This window comes from Etheostoma spectabile, chromosome 10, assembly GCF_008692095.1.
Source record: "Etheostoma spectabile isolate EspeVRDwgs_2016 chromosome 10, UIUC_Espe_1.0, whole genome shotgun sequence".
Taxonomy (NCBI): Eukaryota; Metazoa; Chordata; class Actinopteri; order Perciformes; family Percidae; genus Etheostoma; species Etheostoma spectabile.
The window spans coordinates 14,642,956-14,655,834 of NC_045742.1; the positions used below are offsets into that span (position 1 = coordinate 14,642,956).

The 12,879-nt window shown below is 43.8% G+C and overlaps 1 pseudogene; it reads left to right on the forward strand.

Annotated features, from left to right (window-relative positions):
• Positions 1 to 12,879, forward strand: part of LOC116697306 (zinc finger protein ubi-d4-like) — a 22,716-nt pseudogene that overhangs the window by 9,658 nt on the left and 179 nt on the right.

The window sequence follows — 12,879 nt, forward strand, 5'->3', positions numbered from 1 at the left end:
ACGGGCCCCCGTCTGGAGCCAGGCCAGACGGTGGGCTCGTGAGCGAGCGCCTGGTGGCCGGTTTGCCACAGAGCCCGGTCGGGCACAGCCCGAAGAAGCAACGTGGCACTTCTCCCTCAGCCCATGGCCACCACCTGTGGGAGGATCCAAAGTGGTCGGGTGCATTGTTACATGGGTGGCAGCGAAGGTCAGGGGCTTCGACGGACCAGACCCGGGCGGCAGAGGCTGGCTCTGGGGACGTGGAATGTCACCTCTCTGTGGGGGAAGGAGCCAGAACTTGTGGGGAGGTGGGCGCTACGGGTAGATCTGGGGGGCTTTCCTCTATGCACAGTTCGGTTCTGGAACCGTACTCCTGGATAGGGGTTGACTTGTCCTACTCCAGAGTTGCCCAGGGTGTGAGCGCCGGTGGTGTGGGGGATACCACAAACCCCCGGCTGAGCGTTGGAGTTTACCCGGTGGACGAGAGGGTCCCTACGCCTGCGGGTGATGGGGAGGGAAACTCTGACTGTTGTTTGTGCGTATGCACCAAACAAGAGTTCGGAGTATTCGGCCTTTGGAGACCTTGAATGGAGTCCTGTATGGGGCTCCAGTAGGGGACTCCATAGGTCTGCTGGGGAATTCAACGCACACGTGGGCAATGATGGAGATACTTGGAGAGGCGTGATTGGGAGGAACGGCCTCCTGATCTAAACCAGAGCGGTTGTTCGTGTTGGACTTCTGTGCTAGTCAGGATTGTCCATCACAAACACCATGTTCGAACATAGGGGTCATAAGTGTACGTGGTACCAGAGCACCCCAGGCCAAGGTCAATGATTGATTTTTAATCGTTTCATCTGATCTGAGGCCGTAGTTTGGACACTCGGGTGAAGAGGGGCAGAGCTGTGCAACTGATCACCATCTGGTGGTGAGTTTGGTCAGGGGGTGGGGGAAGACTCTGGACAGACCTGGTAAGCCAAACAGGTAGTGCGGGTAAACTGGGAACGTCTGGAGGAGGCCGTCGACGGACTTTCAAACTCACACCTCGGGGAGTTTTCGTGCATCCTGTGGAGGCTGGGGGCATTGACCTAAGTGGACAATGTTCAAAGTTTCCATTGCTAAAGCTGCGGCGGCGAGCTGTGGTCTTAGGGTCTTAGGTGCCTCAAGGGGCGTAACCCACGAAAACCCTGGTGGACACCGGTGGTCAGGGAAGCCGTCGAAGAAGGAGTCCGGAGGATTCCGGAGCCAGTTGCAGGGTACCGACGGGCCGAAGGGCTGCAGCCTCTGGCGTGACAGAGGCAAAGCAGCGGATGACCGAAAAGAACGAGTCCAGGATACAAGCGGCCGAAAGGGTTTCCTCAGGAGGGTGGTGGCGTCTCCCTTAGAGATAGGGTGAGAAGCTCAGTCATCCGAGAGGAGCTCGGAGTAGAGCCGCTGCTCCTTCGCGTTGAAAGGAGCCAGTTGACGTGGTTCGGCATGGTAAGGATGCCTCCTGGGGCCTCCGAGGGAGGTGTTCCAGGCACGTCCAGCTGGGAGGAGGCCTCGGGGAAGACCCAGGAATAGTGGAGAGATTATATTCCAACCTGGCCTGGGAAAGCCTCGGGATCCCCCAGTCGGAGCTGGTGATGTGGCCGGGAAAGGGAAGTTGGGGGTCCCCTACTGGAGCTGCTGCCCGTGACCCGATACCGGATAACGGATGAATATGGATGGATGGAAAGTCATTTTCTGTACAGAACAATGTTGTGTGGTTGAAGTGACGTATAGAAGTCGAGAGACTATATCCGTTCAGATCCAGGATCATCAAAGTCTGTTGTTAATAAATTCAGCAACAGATTGCATGTAGAACATTTTGAGAGTTACTCTGTCATAATTAAAACAACTGGAGACTGGTACCAGCTGATATGTGGGGCTGATTACATTTATTAAATCGGAACCGCCCACCACGGTTTCTGTAATTTTGTCCAGCCTGAAGGCTGCTGGAATCGGCTGGAAACTGTCGACTTTACCGCAGCTTTTTTGCCCCCCCCCCTAGCTGCTGCCGCCTGCTCTCACTACTTTACAGGCAAGGCGCAGTTCATCTCGAACGAGCCTATTGTCCCCCGTCTTGTGGATTTAAGTTCAGTCTTCCCTTTCCCCCGTGCGAGATCGTCTGCTTCCGTGTTGTTCAGCCTTCTAGCGGTTTTCCTGAGTCTGTTATCCTGAGTTCCTGTTGTTTCCCTTGGATTTTGACTATTGCCTGTTTTCCTGGATTTCCCTTTGCCTGTCGATATGGACACTGTTGTTTTGATATTAGCTTTGCCAATAAAAACCATGAACTCCACTACTTGAGTTGTGCATTGTAGGTCCACCTCCTGTGGGGTAACATTGAAGCAGTGAAAACCGACTTCTTTGACCAAAGAGTGGGCTTTGTTGTCACTATATTCCACTTTTAAAAAGTAAATTTCATGATTTAAGGTTTATTTGGTTTAATTAAGGTCTGATTGGATTTAAGACATTCCTGACGCATTGTCAAAGTATCCAGCCAGTCTCATTTTTTTTTGTGAACTTTTAATGAACTGGAAATACCAGTCATCTGGCTTCTAGTGGTGTGGAATGAGAGCTATGTATTTTGAACTTTGCATCATGTGAATGTTGGCCATTAAACATCACGCAAGCTCAGTTTTTGCCACAAGATTTAATTCAACCGTCTGAAACTAATGGACCAATCAGTACAATTTTGACCTCTTCAAAACTCCAGACAATTATGCGTTATTTAATAAAACACAACACGCAACTGAAGAACTCTTGAGGATAGTTTTGACACCAGTGTAGCTGCCTATTTTTCCAGTTCCAGAAGCAAAGTTGAAAGCCCCACATTGATAGTGGATGTCTATCCAGTTAGCGAAGACTTTTTGTCTGGGTGAAATACAAAACTGAACAGTACTCTAACATAGATCCTCCTAACATTGTTGAAATGGCATCGATGTCCAGCGATTATCCATGGGTTGTCATTTTGGTGTAACTGTGTTACGGGGGTGGGGACATCTTTGCTCTTTGAAATTTCCTTTGCGTGATCTGTTTGTGTTTGGGCCTGTGTGTTATTAGAAACTGCCCAGTTTGACAGGCAGCCAAGCGGGCACAGCTGTTCAAAATGTAAAGAACTGTTCTAAGTATACCTCAGACTACTCTGACTTGTACAGGAACCATTCACATTCACACACATTCATACACTGTGGCCGAGGCTGCCACTGGCTCATCAGATTAACACTCATTCTTACTCACTCTCACTCAACACACAGTTACACTCCGATGGCGCAGCATTGGGAGCAGCTCGGGTTCAGTGTCTTGGACAAGACACTTTGCATGGACGCAGGGCAGGGTCAAACCACCAACTGTGGCTCTACCACTGAGCCACAGCGCCCCAATGTGGGAGCCGGTTAGCAGCCGTAGCCGACGATGGTGATTATTTTAAGCCAAGAGAGGGGGCTGTAAATCGGAAAGAGAGGACTGTTAGTTTGCAGTGTGTTTAGGGATTGTTGCCGTAATTAAGCCTAGGAAGTGTGTTGCCATGGGCTATGTCCGTGTGAGCACAGGCTTTTATGACCACCATATAGCTGGCATCTAACGTTAGCTACTCCGCTGTGCTGTGAAGTAAAGTCTGGCTATGTGAGACAATCAGCGTCTAGCAACATTGTTGTGGGGCTTGGGCGGGGGAGACTCTCCAGTATTTAGATTTGTACTGCAGTACTATTTAAACACTAGCTGTCAGTATACATATTGCACCTTCAGTAAGCTGTTAAAAAAAATTTAAAATACAAAAACACATCAATTACAAGATAAAAGTCGGTATAAGAAATGAAAAATAATTTAAGAAAGGCAGCATCAAAAAGAAAGGTCTTTAGCCTTGATTTAAAAACTGAGAGTGCAGTTGACCTGCAGTTTTCTGGGAGTGTTTTCCAGATAGTGGTGCATAAAAGCTGATTGCTGCTTCTCCCTTTAGTTCTGACTCTGTGGACAGAAAGCAGACCTGAAAGGTCTGGGGGGTTCATGTAGCAGCAGAACAGAAATGTATTTTGGCCCTAACCGTTCAGTGCTTTATTAACAAAAGAAGTTGTCGAAAAGCTGCTTTAACAATGATTTACTTAGAAATGAAGATTGATACGGCCTATAATTGCTCATTGGTGACTGTCTAGTTGGTCTTTTTTTAGAGTGGCGTGAGTGAAGATTTCAGGGCCTGTGGGAAGATACCTGAAAGAAGTGATGTGTTACAATCTGTTGAAGATCTGAAGCCAAACAATTTGAAAAATATTGGAAAAGCCTGTTGGAGAATACCAAGGCAGCAAGTTCAGATGTTGTATAATGTCCTCCGGGTCTTTTGGTTGATTGCAAAATTGCATCAAAAATGTAATGGTTTTGCATGAGACAACACAATCCTGTACTGACATGGAGGCATGACTGCTGTCTAATTTTCAGAATTTTGTCAGGGAAGAAGGGGGAAATTGCATGATGAGTAAGTGCACAACACAACACAGTTCTTTAGTTCCTCTGTCCTGGAGGTTGTCACATGAGTTTGAATCACCAGCAATAATTACACAGTCAAAGTTATAACATATATAGACAACAGTTGAGTAAAGTCATCAAAGAAGGTTGCATAGTTTTAGGTGGCCTGTAGATATTAAGAAATATAGCTTGAGAGGACCTCAGCTTAAGGCCATATTCCAAAGAAGCAACATTTACCCATACATTTGTGTCATTGGAATGAGTCATTAAACAAAATGGTGACTTACCTCCTTTTATTACTTGTCTATTCTTACTCATAAAACTGAAGTTAGAGGAGCTGACTCGATTAGAGCAGCAGCACAATGTTATGGTCAACCAAGTTCAGTTAAAAACATAAAATCAAGATTGCACTTAATAATAAAATCCTGATTAAAAAAGTTTTCCGCCAAAGACGTTATTAAGGTAGTGTTAGTGTGTTAAAGGATATCTACCTCTTTTTTGGGAAAGGCTTGGGACGAGAAATGATGCTAAATTGTGTGTGAGATGCTAAATCCTATTAAACAAATATGAGTACAACAATAATACAACATATATATCTTGGAAAAAGTGTGTCCACAAAACAATTGTTTCTATCATACAAAACATGTGTGTGTGTGGTATATTTACGTTATCTTACAGATCCACCATTCTTTCTTGAGGGAAAGAGGAGCCTGACATTTTACCTTTGGTTGTGTGTCAAAACGGGGGCAAGTGGGAAAAGGGGGTGAATTTGATTCCAGCAAATTTGATTCCAGCAATAACCAGCTCCTCATCTGGTCAGTGAACTCCAACAGGACCCGGCACATATCAATTAAAGCTGTACTGTAGTGGTGATACATTTGCAAGTAATAGGCCTAAACCAAAACAATAAACTGGGGCTTTTGGGCAGTTGGTAATCCAGCCTTAACAATAGAAACGTTTATGGGATTGTTGGGTTATCGGGGAGTTGAAAGATGTGGGGGGGAAAGTTGTGGTTGTTAAATGTTTGTCCCATCAAAATAATCAGTAAAAAAGTGCTTTAGTGTCTGCTGCATTGATCCAACAGAATCATGCAGTGGCTGTTTGAAGTGCACTTCGTGTTTTTCACCTGTGAGGCAGTAACGGTCACAAACGTCTATGCGCAGGCGCAGTGGTACTTAACCAACCGCAATAGGCAAACATGCGGCGGCCGTCGACAGTGTTGTGAAAGTGTAAGTTTACCTTAATATGTCACAGTAAAACGAGCAGCGATACAGAGTTCACTGTATAATTGAATAATCATCATGTTATACAGGGTATGAAAACGGTAAAACATCGCATCTCAATAAAATATTTGTCCCAAGAGAATAACGTTACCACTGAGCTAATGTTAGCCTGTTAGCTGTGGGCAAATTAAATGAGGTAACCCATTGTGGGTTGTATTTTTTCACACTACGTATAACTAACTTAGCTACTCACGGGTGGTGTTAAGGGTGTGTTACACACAGTGTATCCAAACTGTTGGTAGTCTACCGGTGCAGATGAGGAGAGAGTTAATAACAGTAACCTGTCAACTTGGCGGGTGCTTTGTTGTGAGGAGAGGCTTGCTAACAATCAACCTTTTGTTCTGAGGTCCCTCCACGTTACTGTTCATGTTGTGAAGTAAGGCATGTAATGAATTCAGGCCTGGTTAGAGGTGCTGTTAATAAATGCAGCGATCGTGCAGTCAGAGCAACACTCGGTGGAAGGCTGGTGGAACAATGAAGCTGATAATAAATACTGGAACGTTTTGTGAGGAAGGACACTCACTCGTGCACATAGTGATTATTCGTTTTGGTAGCACCGAAAATGGCTGCGGTATAATTGTGATTAGTTTAAGAAATACGAAAGAATGAATGAGAGAATTAGGAATTACAATGCAATATGCAAGCCAAGTAGCAGTAGGTGCGCAGGTCCAAAAAAAGCCAATTATGTGTGATCCGATTTTCGATAATGTGACTTAGATTCTGGTTCCTGAACAAACCTTTTTCGATACCACTTTTTAAAATCCATTTTCACGAAAGGTATTAAGACATAACAATACAAATCTTTATCTCATTGTTATTTCTTTACACCTCACTGTATTCAAGCCTTTCTTACTACAACACGAAGCTGTCTTGAATAATGAGACTTTTTCCTCCATGCCTCTACTACATTTAGACAACCAATCACGAGCAGTCATCTTGGTAGAAGCATGTTGCATGCTTATTGGCTCACATGACGCTAATGGAATTTAATTCTTAGTATTGAATGACAATTGAGGCATTTTCAAATTATATACTTTAATACTTTATGTATGTCTATATAGTTTAAATTCGTACCTAAAACCATTGAAAGCAACAGAAAAAGCCAGTAAGTGGATATTATACAAAAACTTGAACACAACAAGGACATTTTAAGAGTAAAAAAAATGGAAAAAGAGATGGATTGCATGAGTGTAATAAGCATATACAGTTACAGATTCAGATACCACTTGCTACATTAATAGCTCAATAGTGTTAGTTACAGTGTATTATTTTTAAAGCTTAATTTATAAAAATCAGTGATTTGTTATTTGACCGACAGGTCCAACTTCACATTTCAGGTGGAGAGCAGTACTATAGAGATGCTATGGAGCAGTGTCATAGTTACAACGCTCGCTTATGCCTGAGCGCAGCATCCTCATGCCTTCTTGGACTCGCAGACGGTGTAGCCCAGTCTAACTGGACATCTGGATGGAGAAGAGACACCGGAGGCAGGTATGGCATAAGGCGAATGATAATAACATTAACAATATTATCATTAGTTCAGGGTGTTCCTGCCTCAGAAGGGGTCTTTTCTGATGGCAGATAACAAACGCTATCTGCTATTAACGCAACTCTGACTAGTTTTTATGAAAGTGTTTAAATTAATACAGATGGCATCAATGGAAGCGCAGCTTGCCAAGCGCACAGACAACAGCGACTCCTAGTTCCCAGAGCAGCAATCACTGTGAGAGTCTGCAAAGCTTGACTGCACGGTAAAACTGAGATCCCATTAGGCTGTCTTCACAGTGGAGCATTCAGTTCAGTCAAAACATGCGCTAGCTGGTCTCCATGCCAGCTGCATATGTAAATATAGCAGCTGTGGATGAGATGGAGGTGACTACTGAAATCAGCCATTTTGGCGCTGGGTATTTTCCTTTGGACTGGCTAAAAACCTCTCTGGGGGGTGCGGCAATACTTTCTCTGTGCAGGAAAAACCTGGAGTTGACTTTCAGGTCATGTGTTATCATGATAATAAAATCAATTAAAAGCATTTACAAATAATCTGCAAACTAATGAAAAACATAGAAAATTAGTTATAGAGTTCTTCTTTATGTGATTTGTATTTTTGTTATTTAATTTCAATGTGTAGCATGTCATCTGTACAAAAAATACACCTTTCAAGACGCAAACGGCCCGATTTAGTGCAACGGAGCACACCAAACCTATCCGCCTGGGTTCTTCTAATGTTCTGTTCTGTGTCTCATCAGGTGTAGCCCAGGCAGCTGTACACCTATCCAGCCCGTCGCTGGAGGAGAAAACGCCGTTCCCACCCCCTGAGGACCCGCTTGGCCTTCCCTCTTCAAGCAGGTATCACTTGTCTTCCTACAAAAAACAGTCAAGTAGGGTTCATTCATCAACCTTACTAGTAAAATTTTGTAATGTATTTAGTCAAATTTGTATATAACGGTTTGCAGGAGTAGGATGCTGTTCTGTTAATTAATTTGGTATGTTTGTTGTCTGTCTGTTTCTGGTTCATGTCATGTCAATGCATGTGTTACCAATGCTTGGTGTGGTAGCAGATTTGGAGCTGGGTCTGAAGCGTGAGCTTTGGGGGCTGTGGATGGCAGCAGTCTGGAGGCCCGCTGAAAGGGGGCCCCTCGACAGAGGAGCGAGTGTCGGACCTCCGCGGCCCTGAAGATGACTCGTAACTGTGGAACCTCCTGCCACCTCAGCGGCCTACACACGTCCTCTGGGTCGTACAGGTGTGCTCAAAGCGGCTTAACAGTCTTCCTCAATGCAACTGACATCTAGAGTCTCGCAGTACAACTCATGACATGCGAAAGGCGTTAAAGGCAAATCCCTTGAGCAATTAATAGACCAAGTCAAAAACAAACTTTCAGTCACTCGAAAAAGTATTTTGTTTTAGGACACAGTCTTTTTTTTTGCAATAGTATTGTTACTTGAGCACAGGACAAGAGCAGGAATAGATTTTGGTTATACAATTGCTTAAAAGATGCCTAATGTTTCATTAATTTTTATAATAAAGCCTTAAATTTATTTAGCTTTTAACTTGACTTACCTTATTCTCAAGTCAGTCGTAGGCTGGGTTTTCTAGGAGGGCAAATTTTCTCCAATCTTCTCCATTCTTACATATGAGAAACTGTCGCTTCTCCTACATGTTTTGGTAAACATAGTAAACAGTTTTTAAGTGTAAATTAAATGACAAAAATGAAGAAACAGTGAAGCAACGTTGAGGCATTTATCACATACAAACTCTAAATGTAAGTAAGTAGGGAGAAGTTAATATATTCAATACAGTGAGACCTAATCCAGACCCTCTCACTGCAGCGAGTCCTTGACCATGACGACTACTTAGATGACCTGATGATGCGACTTTGAGGACGGAACCCCAAAGAGACGAGGCAAGAGCAAGTCCAAGGTGAGTATCATTTTGTCCATTCCCTGTGGGATTGATCCTTCAAAGTGTATGTGTCAACTGTTAAATGGGTTCTAAGGGTCGCAGTGACAGAATGCAAGAAAAAACAAGAGGCTGCCGCTGCAGCGCTGGAGGAGAGGGACAAACCTTACGCCTGCGACAGTGAGTAAAGCTTCCTTTGTCAGAAGAAAAGCTTTTGCTCCCCCATCCCAAAGGCAAAACCAAGCCTTCTGCCATGCGTGAGTGATCTGAAAAAGCCCATCTGGAACTAAGTTTGATAGCATAGAAATTGAAAAGTTGCCCTTCCGAATTGGTTTCTTCTTTCTTTTTGTAATTTTTCTGAAATGCCTCACCTCCGCTGTATGAGTTGGCTACTAGCGCATCAGCGAAATATAACCATGTGAAAATAAAGCTGGTAGTGGGTGATGAACAACTGGTTTTGTGGTTCCCCCATAGCTTGGAACGAGTTGAATAGCCGCCATCACTTTAACACTTTGTATGACTGTTGTGTGTGGTCAGTCTGTGGAGCGCTACAAGAACCGTCCTGGCCTGAGACCACTATACAACACTCTCACCTGGCGGAGGAGGAGGGCGAGGACCGCGAGGAGATCGAGGCACCACCCACTCCTCGCCAGCCTGAGGAGCAGAAGAGTGAGTCACTCTCTAATGTTGAGAGAGGACAGAGGGGGGGGAGGCTACATTCCATGTAGCAGGTGTGTATGTTTGTACAAGGGAAGTTCTCTCTCATTTTTTTGTTGTTGCTCCTTTCATTTTGTTTTCATGATTTTGAATCCCAATTTGGGATAAGACTCAATGTTCTGACTAAAACATGCTTGCACAGTTGGGAATTAGGATTTATTTTTTAAGCATATCAACCATCTCCCCCCCCAACATATTCATTGCACTTGCTGTTTTTTTTGTGCGTGCAACACCGTAGCAAATCGATTCACAAGTGCGTTTTGTCAGTTTTACTCATCATAACTTTAGGGTCATTAGTTACAGTAGATACAAAATACAGTGACGTTTGTCTGTGAACATGTTTGTAAAACTGTGCTGACAAGTTTAAATACTTTAAATATTGGATTTAACTGTATTTACTACAGTTAGACAAACAGCAATATTCATCTGGAAGAAAGATAAGATAAATATTTAATTCATTAATAATTTAGTTTTAAAGTGACAGTTTAATGTGCACCTGAATGGTTTCTTCACTCATTCTCATACTCAGCAACAAAGAAGGGTCCCAATGGGCTGGCACTGCCCAAGACTACTGTGACTTCTGTCTTGGAGACTCACTTAAACAGAAGACTGGCCAATCAGAAGACGGTGTCTGTCAGACTGTGGACGCTCAGGTATGAACTTGTCATGTCTCATTATTACTATTTAACTTTTACTAAGGCTGATGCACCTAGGAGGCTTTCAACACTACCTCGTTTGGTCTGAACATTCAGACTTTTTAGTTTTTTTTGTGATCAAATATTTCTGTTTTTTATTATACATTTTAGGACAAACAGTGACAAAACAATTACAATCAATACACTGAGACTGGGAAGCGTCCCGGGCCAAAAAAAACAACAGAGAGGAAAGATGGGAGGTAGGGAGACCAAAAAACACATGCGGAAACACCACAGACAGACACAAGACCAGGGACCAAACACTTGCACAAGTTAAAGCAAAGGCTGTAGCCCAGACCGCCACGATTCAGCGATGCTCAGCCAAGTGTCCAGATCTTTCCCGGCCTCCATGAATGTGTGCTGTAGAAAGTTCCATATACATACACAAAGAAGGAAAGAATTCCGCACGGACAGACAGGTCATGGTGGTTTCCAACGCATTGCATCATTTCTTAGCAGCTGTAAGTCTAGTGTTGAGTTCCCGAGAGCTGAAAGGCTGACAGATCATTCAGAATCAAGACTTGACGAAAAGGCACAGTAATATTAAAGGTCCAATATGTAATGTATTTACTGTAATAAATCCAAAAATGACCCCAAGCGTCTAGATATAAGAAAATATTAAGTTGAAATAATATTTTTCTGACAACAATGCTAATGCCAGTATTTACACCTTTTTGTAATTTTCCGTTCCGTAATGGAAATTGTGTGTGTTACAACTGCCCAGTTTGACAGCAGGCCGGGTTGCCAGATATACCTGTAAAGTAAACCAGCTGCTAAGCCTGAACGTTAGTACAGCCATGAAAGCAGCTAAAAACGAACGAGATCACGGAGATAGATAGATAGATTCTACCCGACCTAAAAAAACAATATGTTTCTAACGGTTGCGTGACCAGAGACTAAAAACCGGGTAAATATTGGAGATGTATTTGATAGATTGAGACATTTAGAGCCCAAAAGGATGTGGTTGGCTAATCCTCCTGAAAAGTAAGCATTGACTTCAGGTTAATTTATCATGGCTACTAGGGACGGGCATGTTACGTCATTTCAACATTTTGTACTCACATGAATTAAGCTATAGTACCATGGTTGTTACATACTCGCAAAAACAATTGAGACAGAGCCGTAAAGTGAACACCGCATGCTAACATGCTATTAGTGGGAACATAGCTCCGCGTGAGCGCGGGCCTTTATGACTGTCAGTATACCAGCATCTAACGTTAGCTACTCCGCGTGCTGTGAAGTAATATGTGTGAGATAAGCGTCTAGCAACATTGTTGTGAATGCTGCGGTCTCGCCTGGCAACAAACTTGAGCTTTGGGTCAGAAAAGGAGGGGGCCGGGGAGACAACTCTCCAGTATTTGGAGAAATTACTTCCTGATGGAATCAGTTGGAATCAGTAAGAGTCCTTTTTGTTCTGATTCTCTCTCTCTGATGCTTTTTAAGCGAGATATGAGTTAGGCAATCTTTTGATCCATGGATAGCAAGTTTGGCCTTGTATTATTTATACCTGCAGGTATAGGATAAACAATTTCACACAGCACAACAGCACAATGTGTAAAAGTCTTCACACGGTAGAAGAAAAAACTGGTTTATTAAAGTACATCCCAGTCTAAGAGCACACCTTTGTTAACATGACTCATGAACATTTCTGACAGACAAATGAACACAGGAGACAGTCTGGTGCCACCCTGTTTCTTTCCCCTGCACACCATTCAGCCCGAGGTACCAATCCGTTTATCTCAACTGCCGTTGAAAGAAAGAAGTACAGGGAGAGATAGTTTACAGTGAACTTGACCTGTTGCCCGTACCTAAAACAAAAGTCACACCAAAAGATTCAAGCATGTGAGAATAAACATAAAGAGAGGCAAAAACAGAAGATCATTTATAGAATGTAATTTCCCTTTCCATGTACTTTTTATTAGGCAGAAAGTGCATAAAAGGCTTCTAATTCTTTTCATGTGCTGCATTTTAGAGCTATGTAATCAGAATGAAACTGTAGGGAATTTGCTGATCTGTATTGGTGATACTTCTGGAATGCCAGTCGAGATCAATACTCAGGCTGGGCGATCCCGTGCCCAGACCTCTCATAGGAAGGGCAGAAGGCCAGACATCACTAAGAGATAAAGCCTAGATACCATACCACAGTTTTTAGGCTGTACAGTAATAACTTCAGGATATGATGGATGGGCAAAGGCCTCTGGCAACGTGGCACTTCTCCCTCCAGCCCATGGGCCCACCACCTGTGGGAGGATCCAAAGTGGTCGGGTGCATTGTTACATGGGTGGCAGCGAAGGTCAGGGGCTTCGACGGACCAGACCCGGGCGGCAGAGGCT